The sequence below is a fragment of the Delphinus delphis genome, chromosome 9, assembly GCF_949987515.2.
Source record: "Delphinus delphis chromosome 9, mDelDel1.2, whole genome shotgun sequence".
Lineage (NCBI taxonomy): Eukaryota > Metazoa > Chordata > Mammalia > Artiodactyla > Delphinidae > Delphinus > Delphinus delphis.
In genome coordinates, this window is record NC_082691.1 from 23,756,517 (window position 1) to 23,774,243 (window position 17,727).

At 35.5% G+C, this 17,727-nt stretch overlaps 1 protein-coding gene across 2 annotated transcripts in view; it reads right to left on the bottom strand.

Annotated features, from left to right (window-relative positions):
- MAGI2 (membrane associated guanylate kinase, WW and PDZ domain containing 2) overlaps positions 1-17,727 on the bottom strand; it is a 1,338,731-nt gene that overhangs the window by 1,293,542 nt on the left and 27,462 nt on the right. The gene's annotated exons all lie outside the window — the stretch shown is intronic.

The window sequence follows — 17,727 nt, forward strand, 5'->3', positions numbered from 1 at the left end:
AGATAAACCTTGGAATGGAACTGGTGTATGAACTGCCACCCTAGAGAAAACCTCCACATGGTCATTTTTCCAGAGCAGACAAGTAACTCTTATATATTCTGAAAGCTATATTACCTTGGCTCCTAGCTTTAAGTATCCCCTTTGCCTCAATACAAACATTTCCATTTCCAGCATCAATTCTTGATTTCCAAGGAGAGTTCTGATGAAAATGCATGAGTTCCCTGTGAACTGTAAGTTAACTAGGATCACGTGAACTTGTTCTAATTTGTGCACTGATTCTAGCGGCTATGTGAAGTGGGCAAGTCACTTCACACTTCTGGGCTCAGTTTTTTATCTGTATAAGAGGATGGTTTCATGAACACTGCTACAGGTTTATATTTTCTGAACACTATGATCAGTTGTAAGGGTCAAGTCTTCTCCAATCAAAACTCAATTTTGATAGGAAAAGCAAATACGGCCAAAAAACTACAAATATGACCATAAATGTGTCCGAAGATATAAATTTCAAGTAGTCCTAAAATCCAAACACATTTCTTCCGAGAACAATATACTCTTGTTATTTTTCTAAAGCAATTAGACACAAATACCTGTAACTTTGGGTTTCCATCTATACATGGCATAAGAAATGCACATTAAACCTTTAAATTCATATGTGCCACCCAACAGTAGACAGTAGGTAAAAATGTATTTCTATAACGCTTAGCATTTAAATAATATTTTTACACTTAAGCATTTTAAGCTTTTCCACATATTCATCTTGGCATGGTTGTTGTGAGATAGCTAATATTATGCCCCATTTCAAAAACTATAAATAGAAATAGCCTAACCTATTAACCTGGACTTTACTACAACTAAAGTTTACTACTACTAAATGATTTGCATACTGTTAGAATAACAGAAGTTATTCATGTGCTCTATTCCTTTCACACTATATCTCCTAAGGAAAATAAAACTATTATTGTGATTACTATAAATGAGAAAAAAATAATTGATTCCATTTTACAAACTGCCTAATAAAATATATTTTAAATAAGTAATATATCAACATACATCACTAAAATGTGGAGAATAAAACAGTGGACATAAATGACTGCAATCAAAATTAGAAAAGAATGTCTAGAGTGGAAGTTTGGAAGTATACCTAGCACAAATAATAAAACTTTGGAAGTTTACCTAGCACAAAGAATAATACCATAGGGTAGAAATGCTACATGGACAAAAGAGGGAAAAAAAGGTAGGAAAAAAATGAAAGTTTGTTTTTTCCACTCAATGAGGGAAAAAAATCAGTGACTAAACAGAAATGTGTATATCAAAAAGAGTTAATGAGAAGTAGAGAGAAATGTAATATCAAAAGTACGAGGTGAGTTAGAAAATTTAGTTACCTAACAACAGATGTAGCAAGGCAAATAGGGACCAGGAACAAGTGAAATGGGAACTTATGGCAGACACTGGTGGTGTCATTCAGGATAGAAAACAAACTGAGGAATCAGTATTTCCTTCAAATTCTAAATTTCAGATCTGTACATTATTAATCTAAGAACTTAAGACAATACTAGTTCGTTTAAAAAGTTAAGATAAAACAGTGAATTCTAAGATGAATTCAACCCAATGCCTTGAACATTAGCCAGAAAGTAATGAGACAACTAATAAATACAGTAACCAAGGTTTAACATGAACAGAAAAATGCACGTCATTCTAAACAGCTGTCAGCACATAAATGAACCTTAAGTTATTTCAGATATAAATCTTTTTTAAAAAGCCCTTTGTATTAACGTAGGTTGAAGAGTGTTCAGATACAAGCTACAGTGGATTTACACAATGTTTCTGCACAGCTACCTGCAGGAAAAAATGGCACTCATCAGATACACTCAGAACAAGAAGTCAAACAAGTATTCCTTTATACCAGTGCAACTGGGAACTTAATAGAGATGGCAAAGATTAAAAAATATTCTCAGAGAAAGTGAGTAATCAAAATATCTTTTGTATATTTAAACTTAATTTTCTTTTATTTTTATTACACTAAAGTGATAGCCACCACAAATACTCTATTTTTGAGACCCGAAATATTATTAAACTAAAAGTTGCTATACATACATGACCTCAGGGACATAAATAGATTATTTCAGTATGAATTTAACAAAGATTGAAGAGAAGCTCTTCCACGATAGGAAACATCCTAAGGCAAATAGAAAAAGGGGTGATATGTCACAACACCTCTTTCCCATTATGTCTAAATACAGCATGGAATAGTGAGAGTATCAAATTATTTTAGTCTTTACAACTGAGATAGCAAAGAGGCATGAAGCTCACAGGCCTTATCATTTCCCTATATGCCCTGGCCAATTTAATTTTAGCAGTTAGCATTTTTTTCCTCACAAAAACAAAGGACAATATTTCTAATTAATGGCTAAAAGTTAAATTGATTTAAATGTTTGATATAAATTAAACATAGCTAGATTTTTAAAACATAATTTTATTTTTATTATTTGATGAGCAAAACAGAATATCTGATGAGCAGAATCACAATTTTGAAAGAAGAATAAATAAAGAAATAATTTTAAATGCATGGGAGGTGCTCTTATTGCTATCAAAATAAAACTAAAGCATCAAGTCACTACTACTACTATTACTGATAGCTTATTGTGTAATGTTTATTGTGTACAAGCAATATTGTAGGTGTTTTTCATGGTTTTTCCAAAGTGTTTTCAATTGAAAAATTTAATCAAATTTAGTGGTCGTTAAATTAAAATGCATTTATATATTATAAAAACTGAAAATCTGATAATGCTAAATTATAGCAGTTGTGATCTTCAAGATAAGAACCCAAACTATCTTTGAATCCAAGGCCATGTTTGAGAGGTCAGAGGTAATTAAGTAGTGGGAAGGAAGTGAAAATGAAAAAGGTGAAGCAGGCCTTTATATCCTCCCAACAGTGTCTTGCGTATTATGTGTATCTTGTGGATGCTTCATGCATACCAACATTGTGATGTCACGTGGTGTTTCACTGCCAAAGTATTTTCTCTCTTCAGTAAAAACTTACTTGGGCGGAAGCATTAAGCAATGGGGATGCCCACTGGAAGAACCACCTGCTCAACAGGTGGTATGACTGAGCTCAATATGTCACAACACCCCATATAGAAGAAACAACTAATTGACTAGTTTTCCATTAAAACAAAAAGAGATACGTGGTATTACTTCCCTAAAATAGGCTAGTTGGACATCTTTATCAATTTTACAGGATTTGCATCACTGTATTTCATTAGATGAAAAAAATAATTTGCAACTTAACCAATATGCCAATTGCTAAAATGTATGAATACATGTCAAAGAAAAAAATGGAACATGGTATTTACATAGACTTGTCTGAATTCAGCTATATTTTGAGTTTTGCTAAAAATAATTTTATAATCATATCTGTGTTGGCACGGATACCAGAAACCACAACATTGGTAATCCTTGGAGGGGTGTTTGGACTTGTGGCAGCAGTGTGCTGTACTGCCTGCCAATGGGGCCCTTATTTACTGGAAGCTTCTATTTAATCCAAGTTGTCCTTATCAGAAAAGTGCTATTCCAGACAAAAAAGAGGTTTCATAATTTTATATTCCTTTTTGCTTGATGCTAACATTTCTTTCTTCTTCCACAAAAACATATATATATAATATATTTTAATATTAAAATATGTATATAAAGATTGTTTTCTACAGCAGAACCAGAAGTGCTATCATTAGGTGTAAAATCTGCATATTGTTCTGATGCTGCCGTAACTGAGGACTATGTTTTGGTTTGCCAGTACTTCTCCATGTGGCATGGCTAAGCTCCCATGTGAAGCTAGCTCAGGCATCACAGCATTAGTACAAGCTGGTTTGCTGCCCTTGACCTTCCTCTCTCAGGTTGTTCTTTCTCCTCAAATCTCCCTTCCTTTCCCTAGCATCTTTCCTTCTCCCCTTGGCAGAGGATTGACCTAAGGTGTGACACAGAGGAAAGACTGGTGGTGAGTGTCAGGAGATGTGGCACTAGCTTTGGGCTCTGTAATCAAATCATTATTTAACTTTTCACACAGCAATTTGCCACTCAGGGTCTTAGTTTCCCCATCTGTATATTGAAGGCAAAGCGTTCAGTAATCTCTATAGCCCTTTGTGAGTCTGAAAAGCTATCATTCTGTGAGCAATAAGATACCCATCCAGGCTTACCTTTTGGGCTTATGGCCCTAAAGGGAGAGCCAAAATAAAGGCTTATATCATTGCTATTTTAGACATGTTTACATTTCATTAGCTGCCACTTGAGGAAGCAAATGTCTTCAAAACTTCAAAAGAATGACTGAGTCTCTAATGAAAGAATCTCAGAACACAGTGAGAATTTTGGATCTCTCTCTGAAGTCACCGTTTGAAAGATAAGAAGAGTCCTGCTTATTGCCAATGGTCATGACAGAGCTTGGAATACAAGGCAATTTCACTATTGAACAACCTGAACACTCATTCAAAGAACGAATGTGGATAAAAATGGTTGAGTCTATATTTAAAAGCAATTTTACAGGCAGCTAAGATGTTATATGCAGCTTCATTCCTTCCAGGCCACTAATGTATATCCCCACACAAATGCTAGTTCCCAAGTAATTCTTCTTTTCCATTCCATCTGCTACACAAAGGGGGAATTTTTTCTATGTGTCTACTAGCAAGTGTGATAGAAAATCCTGCTCACTCATATAAAGGTGGTAGGTTTTTAGTAGCCAAGCTAAGAAGTGCTGTGAATTAGAGGCCTTTGTTGATTCATCAGAGCCCTTTTACTTTTCCATCAAAACCACCACAGTAAACAAAGCAACTATACTGGGTCAAGTTATGCTAGTGGCACAAACACCTCCTTTAACAACTGAACTTGTCTGCTGGAGAACGACCACTCCTTTAATTACACCTCAGAAGTGTATGTACATAATGAGAAAAGAGCCAACTGCACTGCCTGAGCCCCTAATGTGGATTGGCTCAGGACCAAGTCCTTTGTGTCATTTCTTTCTTCTTTCATCCTCCCTAAATTTGGTGCTGTTATATAAGATCACCCTACTTCTGCTTTCTTTCTTATCCCCTTTCATGTCCTCAGATAAATTTCTTACTCCTGCCCCCACTGTTTTCAACCAACAACATTTTCCAAGTTGAAACACTTTCCCGTTCAACATACAGTCTGTTCAACAACTGAAGCACTCAGACTCCATGTCTATACCACTCATTTATCTATTATTAATTTATCCATTCATCCAATGTATTGATCTATGATGCCTTTGCCACTGGTGATACAAAGACTATAAAAGATATGGCCTATAATCAAGGGAACCTCACAAATCATGGGGAGAGAAATCTAAAATGAGGACACATTATGATAGATTATGTAAAATTTCCCAGGATATCAGAGGCGAGAACAGCTATCATTCTTCAAAGAGTTGGCAAAAACTTTGCTAAGAGGCTACATGATATACTGCTTTGAATTATTTGATTTATTACATAAAGTTCAAGAAAATAATAACCTTATCTTAAAGGTCATTGTATCTTCTCAATAGTACCTTGTAAATAATGGATACACTGTGGGTGCTCAACAAACACACACATTTTAACTGTGCATCACAGCATCATGACAGAGATATAAAAGCTGGTTTTTGTAGCACTTGACCTTGCTCTCTCAGGTTGTTCTTTGTTCTCAGATCTCTTCTCTTTTCACAAGTACTTTTCCCTTATTTCTTTGACAGAAACTTCCAACAATGTGGCACAGAGGAAAGAACTGGTGATACCTAGCTCAGATGCGTAGACAACTTGGTCAAGGCTAGAGTTCATATTTGTGATTTCCATGTTTGCCTCTTATTTTGACCCTCATACATGATCAGAGGTGGTATTTCTGATACTAGCTGGCTATTTTGCAAATGGATCTACTTGTTCTAAAAAGATTCCACATGCCTCATCTTCAAGTATGAAAACAATCTACCTCCTCAGTCCTATAAGTGAATGGTTCCCCAGTCTTTACATCTTTGGGCATTTATTTACGTATAAATATATTCATTGAATAGTTGCTACTTGGACAAGAGTTGTTGGGGAGAGAGAACTGAAAAGTGTCCCTATCTTGGTTGGAACAACTGTTTCTTCTCCCCTTTCCTGCTTTTCAAGGGTTAGCCCATCCTGCTTACCTCTGTAACACTGCTGATCCAATTTTTATTAGGGTAATTACTTTTAGGCGTGTCTCCTCTAAGCAAACTGTCCATTCATTGAATACAGGCCTGGCAATGGGCCTGGATCTGAATGATTTTTACATTTGAGGAAACATATCCAATGAAGTTAAACAATGTAGCCAAGATCCCAAGTATGTTAATTGTAATTTTCCTTCTTATAGGCTTCAGAGGCAGAGAACAATAACAGATCTACTCAGGATAGGTTTAGAGAACGTGATTTCATTTTTGCTCATTACTCACCTCCAGACTATATTTAAAAAGGCTACGAATTCAGGAGGAGTTGTGAAAAATTGGTGGATAGTATCAATTTACAGACAGAGTTTCTGGATCACTGGATCACACTCTCCTTACCCTAAGTCAAAACTTTCTTTTCCCAACTAAGATCCAGTCTGTGTTTACTGGAGTTGGGGAGGCTATATTTCTAAGAATCCCTCTATATGAGGCTGGCTGGGGGAGGAGAGTTTTGAGAACAGGCTGTATTGGGAAGGGCCTATATATCCAGTTGAACCCAGCAAGGATGTAATGTTTTCCGTTCGGCCTAGTGGATTTATGAAAAGAGGTTGTCTTGCGAGTTGAAAGAGACTCTTTCCTGAAAGGTTTCCTGTAAGGTAAAAAGGGCCCCCGACAGATAGCACTTCTGGGAAGACAGGGTCTAAGAGGAAACTAAATTGTCAGTCAGAGACCTATGTTAGAAATTGCCAGTGGTGGAAAATATCAGAAAACCCACAAAAGTGTTTCATGAGAAAAACAAATTGAGGCAACTGAAACACAGAGTAGTTTGACACCAGATTAAAAGTACTAGATATCTAAAACTGTTCTATTTTCTTACTTCCTCCTTTACCATTGTGTCTGAAACTGGAAGACCCAGAAGCAGCAGCTAGTTGATGAGAAAGAAGGTTGGGCAAAAGAGAGGTGAAATCTACTGGTTCCTTTTCCCAATATATCAGGATTGAACCAGTGGGGGGGATGTTAAAGTGGGGGGGAACCTTAAAAGTGAATAAGAAAATAAGGTTGTATATTAGACTGCATTAGACTATTCAACAGAAAGAAAAAAAGTCTATTTTTAATACCTAATAGTGACTAGAAAACTAGGAGGAAAGCTAGGAGCTGGGAAGAAGCCACAGAATTTGTTTCAAGGGTTAACAGTGAGAAAGAATCAAGTTGCTATATGTTTGTATACTACTAACTTGTTCAATAACTGGTTACACCAGCTATTGGTAGAAGCTAAGTTTGACTCAAAACCCACTGTTACCTTTATTCTCTCTTTAAAAAAAAATAGGAATACCCATTTGTTTAAAAAACGATGGAGAGTAAGACTTTAGGAAAACTGTATCCAAATGCCATTTTCAACCTTGTTTTGGCCCTGATTCATGAGAAAAGAAGGAAGAAAGGAATGAATGAAGAAAGAGTGGGAAGGAGGGGAGGAGAGAGAGAAGCAGGAAGGAAAGAAAAAAGGGAAAGGAAGGAGGGAGGGAAGAAAGGAAGAAAGAAAGCAATCAATTTTCAAAAGACATCTATAAGACAATCAGGGCAATTTGAACATGGACTGGGTATTTGATATTAAGGAATTACTAGTAATTTTGTTATATGTGATAATGACAAGGTGGTTATATTTAAAATATCCTTCTATGTAAATTAAGCATACTGAAATATATATGGTTAAATGATAAGACATCTGGTTTGATACTGTGATTTATAATAAGAAATATATATTTGTTCTTTGTCCTGTTTCTGCAACAGAGCTTCTAAAACCCTTGGAATTTCCCAAGTGTGAGAGCAATAGAGGTATCTCTTGTTACATTAGTGAGGCGACTTTTGGAAAGCACCTAAGAATGGGGGCTGGTTGCCAGAGAAGCCATTCAAGTGATTAGTGTTGGAAATTTCAGTCCCACCCACTGCCCCGACCTCTGGGGATGGGAGAGGGCCTGAAGGCTGGGTCAATCACCAATGGCCGTTGATTTAGTCAATAATGCCTATTTAATGAAGCCTCCCTGAAAACCCAAAAGCACGAGGTTCAGAGAGCTTCTGGGTTGGTGAATGTGTGGAGATACAAGGAGAGTGACACACCTGGAGAGGACATGGAAGCTCAGTACCTTTCCCCCATCCCTTGCCCAATGCATCTCTTTCATCTGGGTATTCCTAAGTTACATCTTTTTATAATAAACCAGATATCTCTAAGTAAATTGTTCCTTGAGTTCTGTAAGCCACTTCAGAAAATTAATCGAACCCAAGAAGGGATTGTGGGAACTTACAATTTGTAGCTGGTTGGCTGGAAGCACAGGTAAGAACCTGGACTTGCAACTGGAGTCTGAAGTAAGGGGGGTGGGGTAGGGGGCGGGGGGAGGGACAGTCTTATAGAACTGAACCCTTCACCTGTAGGATATAAGACTACCTCCAAGTAGAAAGTGTCAGAGCTGAGTTGAATTGTAGGACACCAGCTATTGTCCAGAGAATTGCTTGGACACCAACAACACATTGGAATTGCATCCAGGATCCTAATACTTGGTATTTGCTTTAAAATACTCCAAAGACAGGGAAAAAAAGTAGTGGAGACAGATGAAACAAACTGGGAAAATGCATATAATTGTTGAAGGCAGGTTGAAGGTAGATCATGGATATGTAAGACTGCATTGTTCTATTTTCTCTATTTTTAAGTGTGATTAAATTTTCCATAATAAAAAAATTTAAATAAATCAGAGAAATTCACAGGCCCATATGCTTTGATTCGTTCTAACTATGTCTCTTCCACAACTTTTGACTAACATAAATAAGGCAGCTTCCCTCAAATATCACTTCTGAATAAACATAATACATTATCTCTAACTCACTGTATTATAATTCCTTTATTTTCTAGAGCATAGCTTGAAATCTAAAACTAATAAATTTATTCCAAAGCTATTCTTTGCCCTGAGAAAACCAGAGTTCTCCATTGATGAATTAATTGAGAGTTGTACCTTCCTAAGTATCTCTTGATACAATGGTTAAGTCTCAATTTACCAAGGTCTTGGGTACTATATCTTTGCATCCATATCTTGGACACCATATCTCTGAAGAGGAAATCAGAATTTTGTGACAGAGAAGGCTATGAAGAACAAAGGCCCTTGGGAAACTGCCTTCATAGGCAATTGAGGAATGGGAACTGATCATTTTTCAGACACATTTTATAGGAGATACCTATATCTTGTCAGGCTGAACTAATTTAAACTACTTCTTATAAATATGCTGCCATATTTGCTGCCAATTATAATATGCAGAGCTTTCACATTTTAATGCCTCTGATCCTGGAGTAAATCCTGCTTAAATTAATATCATCCAGGCTGCAGTTGTGACATAGTTGAATGTGCCAACATGTGAACCAAAAAAACAAAAAAAAAAAGAAGAAAAGAAAAGAAAGAAAAAGAAAAAAACCTTGCAGAATAGAATCCAGTAGTTTGGTAGAAAGTTCTGGAAACAATGGAGCTTGCTTTCTCTCTTTTAAATAAAAGCTACTACAACACCTTCTTGATGAAGACAACAACTACAAAAAAAAAGAAGACACCAATGAATCTAAGTAGAAAAGTAATTAGGAAATTTAGAATCTCAATATAAAGAAATCTGGGGATATTTCAACCAATTTTTTATGTAGGTTTTATTTTTTTAATGTGTATATGTGTTAATCATCATAAAAAGCTGCCTATATAGACCCAAAAAACTTTCTTTCAACTAGTATAAAATAAAAATTCTAAGTGATAAGAAAGAATCATGTCATGTATTAATTGGCAGCACTGTTTTTCTTTCTTAGTAATAGACAAAATACTGGTACATCTTAAAATCAATGAAATACAATATCTGAAATACAATAAAGTTTATAAAGTTTTGACATTTATGTAGATTAGTTAATAAATAAATTAAGGGCCATTATAGATGACCATAACATGTCCTTAATGTTAAAACCTATCTTTAGCGGAACAGTCATGATTTTATCAATATATCACCATTCCCTAAAACTGGAGACAAAAGAATAACACTGGTAGCCCATGAGGCTAGTCAATGTGGACATCTCTGATTGTTCATATATACTTGCTTTAAGTTTACTCTCTACTCCCAATATTGGGAGATTGGATAAATCCAGGTTATCATCAGAACCACAATCAGTTTAGAAAGGGAGATAATTTCAGATCATTATGTTGAAAGACTGTAACAAATGGAACTGTCCAATATAAAAGCTGTGGTTGCTGCCATCTTTGAATGAAGGACTAGAATGATGACCTACTGAGCCCCTTTCAATTTTATGATTTTATGTTTCTAAATAAATCTTGTAAACCTGCAAATCATAAGTATAAAAGATACATTCTTTAATTAGACACTCACCCCTAGATTCATTAGCCGCAACAATGGATAAGAAAAGGCAAAGTTTCGGACTTCCCTGGTGGTCCAGTGGTTAAAAGGCCATGCACCCAGTGCAGGGGGCCCAAGTTCGATTCCTGGCCAGGGAACTAGATCCTGCATGCTGCAACTAAAGATCTCGTGCATGCCACAAAGAAGATCCCACATGAGGCAAGGAAGAGTCCACCTGCCGTAACTAAGACCCGGCACAGCCAAATAAATAAATATTTTTTTAAAAAAAGAAAGAAAAGGCAAAGTTTCAAACCCACGAAATAATGTTATCAAATAGTCATAAAAATAATGCATTGGCTCAGCTCATTTTATTCTGTGTTAACTTTGGCATGAAATTAAGAAAAAATTATTAACAATGTCACTCCAACCCCATTCCTAGACAGATAAGTAATCCAGCTTCCCTCAGAGATTCACCATTAGGCAAATGGAGTACTATATTCCTAACTGATTTTATTTATTATTGATTCTTCATTGTCTTGGAGCATCAATGGCTTTTATGGTAATTTTTAAAATATTAAAATGAATGAGAATCTTTATATTTCCTTTAGCAAACAACTCTTGCTCTTTTGCATTTTTGTTAGATTATCCTTCGTGGAGAAGGAAAATAGACACTAAGCTTCCTAAAATATTCAGTTTTTGACATGATGACTATTATAACAAGTTTGTTTAACCAATACTACTTTAAGAACAAAAGAAAAAGATCCATTAGAAAATAAAAGGTTATTAGAAAAAGAAAATGTAAGGAAGAAGAGAAAAGGAAAAGGAGAGAGAATGTATGCTTTTCTTTTATCTCCCAGGAATTGGCTAAGGACAAAATGTGAAATCTGTTGTAGCTTTGGCTTTGAGTCCTCTGAATTATCACACGGCTGTATTTATTCAAATGAGCAAAGACAATTTTCTGTCATGTCCACAAATTAGCTTTGTTCTTCCAGCTGAAGCTGTCTTTGAGGATTCATATAGTATATAATGAGTAAACCATGAACAAACAATTAATAAGACTATTTAAATTATAGATTAAGTGCCAACTTATTTCCCTAATCATGTTAGGCATGGTATTCCTTGTTAAATAAAATTTTCTCTAGCTTTATAAATATTTATCTTAATATTATTAAAGCAGCAAATGCAAACCTTAAAAAGGCTATTTGATTATTATGCTGTAAAACTGATGACATGAAAAATAAATTTGAGTAAAAGATTCAAAATAATTCTAGTACTCTCTGGTAGCATAGCAAATAAAAAAAAAAAATTCTCCCTTTAATAAGATATCTACCTATATGTACCTAAAAATCTACTGCAGGGAGTTAATTGGTGGCCCATATTGGCCCAGGAGGACATATTATGGTTACAGCAATGCACAGTGGGATGTTCCAGTAGAACTAAATATAAGGCAGCTTAGATTTCTTTGCTCACGACCATCTAACCTAATTTTAGATAGCCTGTATCTTCCTCTGAGCATTTCTGTGAAAAGCATGCTCTGATTCTATTGTCCTGGAAAGCAGAGCAAAATATGCATCAATTGACCTTTAAATAACTGCATTTTGAAATAATATAAAAGAGGAAAGGTTTGCACACATTCACACACAAATATACATCTCTGTCTCTACCCTTTCTCAGAGAATTAAAATGCTATATTACTGAATGGATATTGCTTTAAAAATATAACTAATGCCATTAAAATCAGCCTATTATGAAACCAAGCAACTACTCAAGAGTGTGGAGCATTCTTAGGGATGCCCCCACTCACCACAAATACTCAGCTACTGTAAAACCCCACAGAATTTCTACTCCCCTTCCTAACCATATTGATTCTTAAGTATTTTTGTTTCAAACTCACTTTTCTCAATTTCAACATTACTCATCTTTTCTGTGATCAATGTGGAAGTGAAGAAAACAGACAGAGCAATAAGCATTTCAGACAGGGCAATTAAACATGTGGTTTCTCTATGCACAAATTACAGCATCAGCATTTACAGCTCAAGACACCACCGATGAGTCAGGCTAAAATAGTCTTCAATGGAGCTGATACTTTATCTTGCACATATGCTACCAAGATTACATCATCATGGCTAAATTCATGACCTACTAATATTTTGTTAAGAACCCCAAAAGTTCAGGCATTTTTATTTAAACCATAAAACAGAGGATGCCAGACCCTACCCTGACGGCATATGCGCCTGAAAGTTTCTGTTGCATTTTCCCTTTTTAGCACATTAAAATAATAGTAACATCAACTGTGGATCCGTAAAAACTCAATGCCATGGTTTCAGGTTAGGAGAAAGCTTCTATATAAATTAAAGAATGTTTTGTTTACTATTCATGATCTCAAAAGTGGCTGTATGAATATGTTATAAAACAAACATATGCATAAAAGTCAATAAAATTATAAGAAGTAAATGTAACAATATAAGGTAGAAAAACAAAAATATTCCTGAGGATACCATGAAATGTGTTAGCAATTTGAGAGATTCAAAGAAAGTAAATGTCACAGTCCTATCACAATAAATCTGGTTCACATTATTACTGCAATAACAGTTGACATATAGACAGATGATTCTATTTTGTTCAGTTACAAATCCCTACTATGGTGCTTGGCTTATATTAAGCACTCAATAAATATTTATTGAATAATTCAATGCATTATTTGGTCCTTAAAAGAAACCTTTAGTATTACTGTTACCATTTTCTTTTTATTGTTCTTATTTTACCATTTACTACTATTATTAGCATTCTACAAATGAGAAATGAGTGTGAAATATCCTACATATAGTCTGACTCCATACCTAAGCACTAACCACTTTACCTTTCCATCTCTTGCTGATAAAAACCAGATTTCCTGTGAAACAGTATGTGGAAAGGGTCAATAAATATTAGAGGAGGTCACTACGAGCTGGGCTAGTAACCAAAATTTCATGAAGTTCATGGATATGAGCTAATAAACAGCGATGACTAAAATAACAGAGGGAGATGATATTTAAAGCAGGAAGAGGTGGCCTGAGCTAAGGAGACAAGAAGGCACAATTAACATTCAGGGTCAGCTAATGGGCAGATCTGGCTACAGTACAGGGTGGCCTAAATGAATGGGATGCCCTGGAGTTGGCATGTTAAGTACTCAATGTGGGGAAATGCAACAGTCAGAAGTCATTAATATGTTAGAGGGCCAGAAATACCAAAAGTCTGGAAGCTTTTGGAACCACAGATTAGAAATAACCCAGAGGCAAACGGTGCCACATAAATCATCATTTAAGGGAAATTGCAATATTAGAGGGCTAAATAGGGTTTAATACCAATCATCCAGGAGACATGTGATGCTACAAAAATCTCAGAGCAAATTACCTTAGGGACAGATGAATTGAGCCAAATAATTTAGAAGGAAGACATTTCAAAAACAAAGGCTTGGGGCTTCCCTGGTGGCGCAGTGGTTGAGAGTCCACCTGCCGATGCAGGGAACACAGGTTCGTGCCCGGGTCCGGGAAGATCCCACATGCCGCGGAACGGCTGGGCCCGTGAGCCATGGCCGCTGAGCCTGTGCTCCACAACGGGAGAGGCCACAACAGTGAGAGGCCCGCGTACCGCAAAAAAAACCACACACACACACAAAAACAAAGGCTTGCAGAGATACCAAACTAAGGTAGAGTAGTAGGAATGGTGTAAGTTAAAAGAGTATATTCCAGCCACAAGGAAAAGAAATCAGAAGCCCTGTGTGAATTGGAGCCAACCACCCTGAATGTTTCATATGCTGAATCTGTCTTGTGGCATTATATTTCAAAAGGCAGCATTCGTTGCTGTTTATCTTGTGACAAAGAGTTGGAGCACAGCAGTGAACCTGATATTGAAGAACCATTTTCTGATCTGGGTACACCTAGACCTGCAAATACATATGGGCAAAAATTGTTGCAAAAGGCAAAGGAAAATGCAATTGTAGGTAAAAGGAAATTCTTGTAACGAATGTGTTCTGATAGAGTCACATAGATGGGTACTGAAAGACACAGCTAGAAAAGTATCTTGAAGACAGACTATAAAAGCCTTGCACGTTTGTTGATATTTACATAAGAGGCAATGGAGATTTTGAGTTGGGAAGTATTCTGATAAAAGCATCACTCTCAGCAGTATGGCAGCAGTATGACCTGTGAATCAAAGATAAAAGCAAAGGATACCAGTTAGGAAGCTATTGTAATAATTTAGAGGTGAGGTAAATAGGATGTGAATTATAACCTTGACTGTGAGAATGCAAAGAGTTTTGGAATATTGCAAAATGGGGAACAATAGTGGTTTTAAGAGCCAGTAAGAGAAAGTCTTATAAAAATGATGAGTCTTTTCTAGAGAGAGGGTTGAAGAAAAGACGATACAAATGCACACACACACAAAAACTTACTTTATGTACACTGGGGAAGGTACTGCTTTAAAGTCATAGCAAGTATATCAATTTGTCACTCATAGCAAATATAAATTTCAAAGCTATGATACTGAGTGAATGTATAAGTCTCTACTATTCAAACTATATGCATTTTATATATGTAGCAGATGTTTCTTTTTATTAAGTAAAGTTTTTTTGATAAACCTAAGAGACAGTCTTGTATAATAATGCTGAATGTGCAGAATCATATTCTATTTCAGAGAATACATCAAAATAAATTTAGATATTTAAATATTCTGTTAAAAATTGAACTTCAGCCAACACAACAGATATTTATTAAGTAACCCATAATGTAAATACCATTTTGTGATGACAATGACACTGAACTATCAGCTGGTGGACTGTTTTTCAAGGGATGGTGTGGATTTCTACTTAACCACCCACACTGCTCATCAGCACATACATATCTGCTCAGAAAAAGGTCCAAGGAAGAGTGCATCTACACTGCAGAGCTAACTGGCCCACTTTGGACTCAAACCCTTCATGCTGGCCTCAGTAATGCAAGCTCCACTCAACTGGCTTCTACACCAGCTGGTTTTCATAAATTTGAAGTTAAGACTTTCTTTTATTTTCTTCCACTTTGGCAGAATGAATAGTACTAATTTAGTAAAGTTGCTGGAAAATACAATCACTGGACTTGATATTTTCACCCCAAAATACTAATTAATTAATTAGTAACAATTAAATACTAGTTATAATTAGTATAGGTGAAAATTAACTCTAAAAGAGTTAATTATATCACTGGAATTGTGGATTATATCACACTCAGATTAAAGAAAGACAATTTATCGAAGCTTTATTACAGATATCTAGATACCTGGACAGATAACTTTATTCGGGTTGTTCCTGAATCTAATAAATACCTGTTTTAATTTTTCAAAATACACTAGACTAAAACAATACCTCCGCATAAGTTTTTGAGCCCAGAACATGTAATACCTTTTCATTCTTCCATCTCACCACTGCTATTCTGTCAGGCACTGACAATATGATGAATCAAAAATGAATGTGTTTATGTGGACGCTGAAATGACATATTTTATTGTAATTTTGAGGATTTGAGGTCTAATAATATGTCAGCTGATGCTTCTTATTTATTGCTATTGTTTTTACTCTAATGGACCGAAAGTAACAAACATTTATGAACAGACAGATTTACTTTTCATTTATGTAAAACTGGGAACCAGTGAGAGTAATTTTTCACAGATAAAATTAATTATTAGATTAAATGCCAAACTTAAGACTTTGAAAAACTTGAATCACATAGAGTAGTAGAACTAGAATGACGGTTCTACTTTGCTTTTAAAATACTTTCATTAGCAATGATGAAAGAAAATCATGGAGGTATCAGCTAATGTATCTGATAGGAGCATTCCATTATTATCAGCAGCATCAGATTTTGGTCTAATCTGAAAACGTGGATGAATGTTTTGTGTCATCTTGCTTCTTTTCTGCCCATCACATTGTCTACTTGCATAAGTGGTTCTATTTATGGTCATACACTTGTCCCCACTCACAGTTGTCCCCTAATCTGAAGAATATGATATAAAAAAAATTATAGCCAATACTCTGAAAGGTGTATGCTTCAAAACATTAACAACACAGAATGAAACATTGAGATAGTTTTAATGGCTATACACTTGAGTGTCAAAAGATAAAACAGACATGTTTTAACATCTAATAATTAGATATATCATTTACACATTTTCAATATGATGATTTCTAATTTCTTGCTTCTATACTAGTGTCCTTATATTCTTGTATTTCTTTCTAACTGAATTCACACAGCCTTGACTGAGATTCAAACAAATGGGAATGTTTCATTTTTCAAAGGTCCGGCCCATTTGTTTGCATTACAGTACAAAAGCCAGCTGTGCTCAAATGCACCATCTGAAGAACGATGTTGAAATAGAGTAAGCAGGCTGGCAGGAGTAGTCATGCTAAAGGCAATAACTTTGGCAACTCTGAAATAGTAACATAACCACAATATTAGCTGGCTATGATATGCTAATAAATACTACATGACCCTTTAGGCATTCCATAGAATGGAATTATTTAAACCCATATTCCATACTTCTAGCTTAACTCTGTCACTCTTTTTGTCCTTACCTAAATAATTTCCTCTGTGCTTATTAGGGCAAAGATTTTTTCTTTTGTTTGGGTGTCCTAATCCAAACCCAAATCATGAGATATGCTTTGAAGAAGTCATATATATATCAAATATATATGCAGCTACAAAATACTTTATATGTTACGATATTTCCCCTCCAAAATTTCAAACACTTTTCATAGTTTAATCTTCGTACCAAATACAATAAAAAACACAGCCAATATATCCGAAGCAAGCATGCAAAATGACAGAAATGCACATTTGTTACTCTAATAATGAAAAATAATAGTGATAAACTCAAGCTATCCTAAACATTTCACATTGACATAACAAAGTAAAATGAAGCTCAGTTGGATTCGTGGCTTTGTACAATTTCAAACAGTAAGACATAAATCAGTAAACTTGCCTTTTTTTTTTGGCTTGCTTCATCTTATTTAGGAAGGTTTTTCTACTACAGATTTTGTTCAAGGGAATAAGGCCAGGTTCCCAGTGTGCAGAAATACAGCCTGACTCTGGGAAGGCTCAATCACAAACTAAACTTGGAACTGCCCAGTGGCAATAAATATAGATGCCAATGCAGATAAAGAAACCTGCATAACGCTAAAACAAAAGGAAGGGTGTG